At 41.1% G+C, this 7924-nt stretch overlaps 1 protein-coding gene across 1 annotated transcript in view; it reads right to left on the minus strand.

Moving 5' to 3' along the window:
- LOC140924877 (uncharacterized) overlaps nt 1–2014 on the minus strand; it is a 15356-nt gene extending 13342 nt beyond the window's left edge. The window contains exon 1 of the mRNA XM_073374872.1: nt 1901–2014. The gene's annotated coding sequence lies outside the window, so the exon portion shown is untranslated. The remainder of the gene's footprint in view (nt 1–1900) is intronic.
- Nucleotides 2015–7924: the final 5910 nt, after the last annotated feature.

The following is a 7924-nucleotide window of genomic DNA, read 5'->3' on the forward strand; positions in this document are numbered from 1 at the left end:
CTGTTCATCACTAAACTTGTCTCAAAATGCTCGTGTGGAATAAACAAACGGGCACTGATAACGTCAGTATCGTCTTAGGAAAAAACTCACAGGAACTTCGGAGGGGCGGGGTGGATGCCAACCCCCTCCCCCGCTCCTTTTGTGCGTCCGAGGGTTAAGTAGATTTCTAGATTGCAATGCAGTGAAAGTCTAAATAAGTGAATACGGAAAACGGTCAATCGAATAATCGAACAAGCCCTTATTGTCTAATGACGTTGGTATCCTAAATTATAATTAGTCCCTTCCGATATTATTGATGGGATATAACTAATGCAAAGTCACGAGGTCTCTTTAGGGATATATGTACCACCAATCGTGGTTGAGTTTTTTTTTTCTACAACAACGAACGTTAATTCAATGTCATAGACCGATAACATTCCGTTCGTAACCAGAGTTTCCTGGCTGGATGGTCAGCGGGCGGTCGATGACCAAAAGCCCAGAAAAAAGAATAGTTACCGCAGCTGATTACCAGTACAATCTGCAAGATTTATTTAACTGTTGGCTCAGTATATTAAAGAATCAATCTAGAATTGATCTCGCGCTCGGCGCCCGCGCTAAATCGAATGCTGGCGGTACAGTTCAAACAGGTTTTAAATCAAAAGAAGCACGCGCGTTTTGTAGGCTTTTCAACAAAAAAATATAGGGAAGTAAACGATCAGGAAAGACTACCTCATGAGAGTAATTAACTTTAACTGAGATAAATTTAATCTTTATAATATTTAGTCGAAATTACCCTGCAAGCAGAGACCGTTCGATCTTCCTAGACCGTAGGGCCTCTGCTCGCAGGGTAAAGTGACGTAACAAAACTGATCCATTCTCCCTATGGCCAATAGACATTTGTACTAACAAAATAGACTGCAAAACAGTCGGGTTTTTTTCTTAAAATTGGTTCAGAGGAGATCAAGAGCAGCGTAAGAGCTGTTCTTCCGTACAGTGTACTTGAATACGCAAAAATACGGACTTTTTTGCAGTATACTGACAAATAACGACTGACGGAATTTGGCTCAACCTCTTGCAACAGTAAGTTTAACCCAAACGAAAACAACGGGAACCAACAAAAAACAGAAAAGTGCATGTTTTCCCCCACGCTTTTAGAAGTATCATTTATAAAACTACCCACATGGACAGCTGTCCCTTCGGATAATTAAGACACTGACTAGCAGAGAAATGAAGCAGGCGTTCGGGGCTTTTGCTATCGTGGTACTGGTCTGTCAGTCACTATGTGAGCGGCCAAGGCATCACATGGCACGAAACACACTCTACGTCGGTGCAAAACTAACGCTTTATAGTCGTCATAAACTACCGGTAGTTTATCAGTCAGTTCCAGTAAATAGCGACACCTTGGATAGGAAAACATGATCCTATCAAAACTGCTGGCGTCGGACGGGTGTCACATCACATTATATTTATTTTTGGTGTTTCTGTGATATATCATGTCATAGGGAGAATCCTAATATGACTTCAAGAAGTAAGTGGTTAGGTTGACAGAGAAACATTAGAAACAATCCGTGGAAACTATACCCGTTTCACCTCTACAGAATACAAGATTCAGCAAATGCCAATTCCCTTCAAGAGGCGCGACCGATGACAATTCGTTATTTCCGTTTCAGTGTTTGCTTCTTGTATTTTGTTTAAACTGTAATATTAGTTCTTTTCATTTCTCGTGCTGAAGTATCAAGTTTTTGTCCCGAATAAACAATATTGGAGGACGGAGCATGAGAAATTATGATGTATAATGCACTCTAACGGCTCTTTGTTAAAGAGTATCTATGGGGTGGTTTTCGATAGCTTGTTACATTAGATCATTACAACACTAGGACTGTTCGAGAACACCGTAAATAAACCAAAGCGTTTTACTTACCGAAAAATAGGTCGTTGTCTCAGGTAAACTCCTTAGATTCCCCGCTCACCGATCAACTGTTCGTCGATGATAAATTAGCGTCGACTAGGTATGGTTAAGAAGCACACGGTGAACAACGCTACGGGTTGTAAAGCGCCATTTGCTAAAATGTAATTGGAAACCCTCGACTGATATTTTCTTATGATAAATGAAGCTGTTTTGCGTTAACACTGACAAAACATCAGGCATGTGTCTGTCAATACCACAACATGTTTTTGGAGTACATGTATAGATGTATACAGTTGGATTTCTATCTGGTGCTAAAATATAACGTTTAATTACAGGCAGCCTGGGTAGAAATCTGCCAAAAATTCTGCCTTTCACTTCAGCATTTGAACGTTTTTGGGAAATCTCTAAAAATGTCCGGAAAACGCCATGGAAGAATTTCAATGAGCTCATATTTCCGATCTTTTCATGTCAACAAAGATCACATTACATGTCGTGTACAAAAGAATTGACGCTTAATATCACACGATCATATATCTTGGTTTAGTACAAGTGCAGCGATCGTATTTCACGGCTGAGTAAAAAGTCATAGCATGTTCTTTACTTACTTTGATCCAAAATATACTTTGTTTCGTAGCCCTATTCTAATGCAAGGCTGGGTACGGTTTCTTACGTCCACTATAAATTCAGTCAAAACTCTGTTATTTGTCAGACGGACAACATCGCGTCTCGACCCACCATGAGGAGCCGCGTAAAGTCCCTTTACTAATTATCTTGAGTTACGGTTGCTATGCTCAGTTTCCTGTTAGAATTTTACCTCCGATCTCGTGCATGTTAGCAGGGGTCAGATTAGCTGTCATCGGTAGTGATCTTCACAGAGGCGATGAAACAATTCTAAATTTCGCAACTGTCTGTTAATATGGTTAAAACAATACTAGGCGGGGTAAATACATGTAAATAAAGTCGAGCGCGGTCTTTTCAACTATTCTCCGGATCGGATCAGCCCCATCAAGCCATCATTGTGTGGAGTATATGTGGGTTACTTTTTGCCGTTTCCTGGTCAAGAATTTCTGTGTTGATTCGCGATCAAATTCGCTTCCCTAAGAAACGATTGGTATTTGGAAGAACATTTAAACAGATCGGACAGGTTAGGAGAATTCAAGCTTCTCTTCTGAAAACCGGAGATGGCCAGCCTTCCTTCTTCACATTGGTTCAAATGCGGGGCCAATTCAGCCTTAGATCAGTAGGTTTACCTTGCGACACATTAATTCTGGTTTGTATAATGACTTGATTAATCGTAAGACTCCTTGAAGGTAAGCACACTGTTCGATTTTTTCCCTTTAATTTATTTATTTCTGCTTCGAACATATCCGCGCCAAAACCTCCTAAATGCCCGCCAAATTTAATGTGGCGCTCCCAATCGTACAGCTCGTGTTTAGGAAGAAACAGGCTCAGCACAACTTCCACTGGAGGCAATTTTGAGTACAAAAAGTACCCTAATAAAGAAGTCGAAAAGCTCTATTAATTTCGTGCGACATTTTCTTGATAAACAAAGGAATGTGTTGAAAATTATAGACGTCCGTGTTTTATAATACACATACACACGTAGTGGCCAAATTGCTATATCTCTGATCTTTTTTCAACTGTTTTGCTTGTTGCCGGTGTTTAAATGCTTCATCATGATGCAGTGCGATTTATAGTTGTCACTTCATGGTCACATCTTTGTTTCACTTAATGAGATAATTATCTTACAGTTAAAACACTCTTTGCACAACAATAAGGCCAATAATTATCGCGTAATATTGCGTTGTTGCATGCGTTCTCAACACAGGCAGACGGAGCTCTGCCTATGAAAATAATCGTTTTCCTAGTATCGAATAGGCGAATATGACTCCCACTGGTAGAAAATTGTGCTACAAAGCCATAAATAAGGGCTATTCCAAGTACAAACCTCATAAAAGCTTTTTATTTTGACCAAAAATGAAATGAAACGCGTTAAAAATATCAGGACGCTCGTGTTACCCATACCCCTACCGACTTACCTAAGGTGCTTCACGGAGAGGGGGTTGAGTGTTAAATTTGCTCGTTATTTGCTATAAGGCCCTAAATCTAAGTAGCTTTCTTTTTCTTTCAAAAATTTTTACGGAGGAATCGAAATGAGTTTTGGTTGATTGGCCCGTGTCCATCGCGGTTCACCCCTGTTTGTTTTTTTAATAAAATACGACTGCGCCAACGGTCTCTAATATTTTTCAGAGAGCTTTGATATAATTCACCGAAAACAAATTCATGAACATGGTTCAAGGTATTCTGTACGTGCTTTTATGTTGGGTGTGTCGCCTGATTAAAAGCGAGCGATCGGGTGAGTCGCCTTCGCTTAGTGCAGGAAGACTTTGAATAAAGTGTATATTAAATGAATCTTTCTGTAAAAAAACGAGGCCTTAGGAAAATTTATAAGGTAAAATAGTCTTGGAAAACGCTTTGCCAAATATATTTTTCTTTTGTTTGGGACTTGCTAAGATTGTATTGAGTCAACTAGACGCTTAGAATTCGTAATTGAACTTATTCTTTGGGTGATTCAAAACAAAGCTAAACAACGACCAAAGTTCCGTCTGCACGTGCTCTTCTGGGTGAGTCGCCTGAAAAAGCAAGCGATCGGGTGTGTCGCCTTCGCTTAGTGCAAGGGAACTTGGTTATGGCTCGTGAAAAATAATAGAGACCGTTCGTGCAATAGTATTTTATTGAAAAAAACAAATAGGGGGGAACCGCGATGGACGCAACCATTCAACCAAAATTCATTTCGATTCCCCCGTAAATTTTTTTAAAAGAAAAAGAAAGCTACTTAGATTTAGAAATATAAATTTCGGGGGAGCAGAATTAAAAGCGGGACTATTCCCTTTTTTGAGAAAAGGCCGGTGAAGTCTCCTATTTAAATTCTACTCCCCAGAGAAAGCTACTGTAAAAACTATTTGAATTTATAGTTAATGTAAATTCTATTAAATTTAAATCGCTGCGCTTCGTTCATCTTCGGTAAATAAATGCACATTGATTCTGAGGTATCCCCTGTTTGTTGCAAAACTCCTCTACACCGCCACAAGTTTTCCAACTGATGTACTGTTTTGGAGCGATTTTCTTTCTATCAGGTTCTATTTTTTAGTTGTGTTCGTCTCATCAGCTTTTTAGTAGTGTCTGCTAAAATGAGCGGTTGAAAGATATGTCGGATAAAGCTTCACAGGAGGCCACGAAAGGAGATTCGCATTTCTGCTCAAGTATGGTTTCAAGCTGTCAACGGTCTATGCTTGGCTGAATTTAAACAATGGCCTTCTGGTCAGATGGGGGACAAATTTTCCCCCATATTTCGGTCGCTAAGGCTTGCGGCTCGCCATGATCCCGTTCATAATTTGTTGAAGCACTGCCGGAAACCACGAGATGAGCTTGGTCCTTTCATGAATACACGTATCGCGCTTCCCACCCCTTCCCGCAATGTTGGTTTCACGTGTTTGTTTGGGCACAAACGTCTTGGAAATCAACATTGAAGCGGAAGGAAAGAAAATTTCGAAAGCGTTTCAACAATTATGACCGGGAATACAGATGCCCCGCGGCCTAGAGGCGTCCATCTTACCCAGATCTTAGGGAGAGTTGCTTATCCATTTCGGAGTTGCGTAGGGAACTGGGGCGAGTTTCAAATTTCAACTAATCGATGAACTGACACCATCATGAAAGGTCATGTTGAGATTGGTCATTTGACCAAGTTTGGTGCTATAAAGTTAACAGGGATCAAGTTATGACTCTTGAAACATGCATGTTGGGTTAAAGCCCGGGGGTTAAAGATCCATACAAACGTCTATAATTTTGTGACAGAGTCCCCCAAAACCATATAAACTCTTTAAAATTTTTCAGTTTTTCTTTTAAACTGTAAAATTCCTCATGCATCTACTACTTGAAAGGAACTAATTCGAAAATCACATTTTTAGGAATATCACAGAAATCGTGAAAAACTTAAGAGTTTATATGGTTTTGGGGGACGCTGTCACAAAATTACAGAGGTTTGTATGGCTCTTTAACCATGTTTCAAGAGTCATAACTTGATCCCTGTTCAACCTTAGAGCACCAAACTTGGTCAAATGACCAATCTCAACATGACCTTTTATATGGTAGTATCAGTTTATCCATAACTTAAATTTGAAACTCGCCCCAGTTCCCTACGCAACTCCGAAATGGCCAATATTACGGAATGGACCAACTCTAGAGCAATGCTAGAGGCTCGCCTTATAGGGGTGTCTAAACAACGAGTGTCGTCTGGTATACATTGCGCTCTTGCGGACACCTCACTAGCTATTAGAGACATCTTAGCCTTGGACCAGGCTCCGCAGTGGGGGAACTGAAGGCAAAAAACGGGGTCAAATAGTAACACAGTTCGTAGCTCACCAACCAGTCAATTTTGCTTCGTTAACTGATAGTTTCATTTCATCATCTTTAAAATCATTGATGCTTTGATTCTGAATGCAAACACGGAAAACATAAAACTGGTCTCCGGGCCCGAAAAGTTACCGGCACTCTCGAAAAACGGGACCTTGGTCCCAGGCTACAGACATCACGACTACACGGTACGGTACCTGTCACAGCGTTTTGGGCATCCCCGCGTTTTGGGCATCCCCATTCCCAAATCCCTAGCGTTTTGGGCATCCCCTTCTCATATTACTGCAGCGTTTTGGGCATCCCCTGGTACCCTCCCGGGATGCCCAAATCGCTAGTGTTTTGGGCATCCCCTCCAAAAAATGCTGGATTTCGCGGGAAAATCGAAAACGTTTTAGAGATGGCTTCCGTTAAATATAGAAATCTTTTCCAGTATCTTAAAAAGAAGGCTTATCCGGAAGGCTTTACAAAGCAAAAAAACGACTCCGCGAAATTTGCCAAAAAGTTCGAGTATGACTCAAAATTAGAGTCCTTGTTCTAGGTGGCCAAGGAGAAGGATGGCACAGCGCTTCGACGAATTGTTCACTGAGGAAGAGAAAGCGAGGGTCTTCGAAGAGTGCCACTCTGCTTCTTTTTCTGGACACGCCGGTCGCGATAATACTTTTGCACCCTGTGAAGGTTGTTCCTAAGGTGTGGTACTCGGTCGGAATTGATTTAATAGAGGCCCCTACTACATCTCAAAACGGCAACAGATTTCTTCTGTCCCGTAGGTGCAAGAGGCCTCTGTATAAATTGTGTGACAGCCTTTTGTGTGTCAAGTAGCGCTGCGGGGTTAAGTTGTACAGGCCTCAAATGTCATGCATACTATGAATTCAACACCGCAAAACGCAGTTTTATTCATGTTTGTGTTTTGATTGTTTTGTTTAGTATTCTTGTTTTTGGCTGTTTGGAATCAGACGATCGCAGCTGCCGGCGATTGCGGCATTTCTCGCTGGTAAACAGTTCTATTAAATAAAATTGAAGCTTTGCAAACAATGAAGCGTTGTACAGCGAAGGGATGTTATGCGGTTGTAAATTTCAGTTTCGTCCCGTTATCAGCCAACGTTTACTGCCTATGGGTTTTTTTCTGCACAATAAACCCGGCGAAAAGTGTCAGACCATATAATTCTAACATGCATCTACACTGTTCAGCCGTAAATTAGTGATTGACAATCCCGACTTTTCCCCAGTCTAAAATAATTTAGGCAAAGTCGAAGCGATCAGCGTTTTGGGCATACCCCACCGGGGATGCCCAAAACGCTAGGGATTTGGGAATGGGGATGCCCAAAACGCTGTGACACCGGTACGGTACAGCTAAATCTCAGGTTTCCTGAGCCATTCAGATTCCCTTACAAAGCGTTTTTGAAGTTTTGTTTAAGCTAATTTAAGACGATTTCACATTCAATGAATTTATTTTTCCAACTCGTAGTAGCTAGCTTTTGTCTGAGCTGCTCGCGTCATCAAGAATACGTCAAGGCGGAAGCCCTTTAAGTGCAAGCCATCGGAAGCGCATTTTACTATCAGAAGCCGAGTGCCGTATAATTAACAATTTACTAACCGAGCTTGCTCGAGCCGTACTGGGGAATA

Source organism: Porites lutea, chromosome 2 (assembly GCF_958299795.1).
Source record: "Porites lutea chromosome 2, jaPorLute2.1, whole genome shotgun sequence".
Lineage (NCBI taxonomy): Eukaryota > Metazoa > Cnidaria > Anthozoa > Scleractinia > Poritidae > Porites > Porites lutea.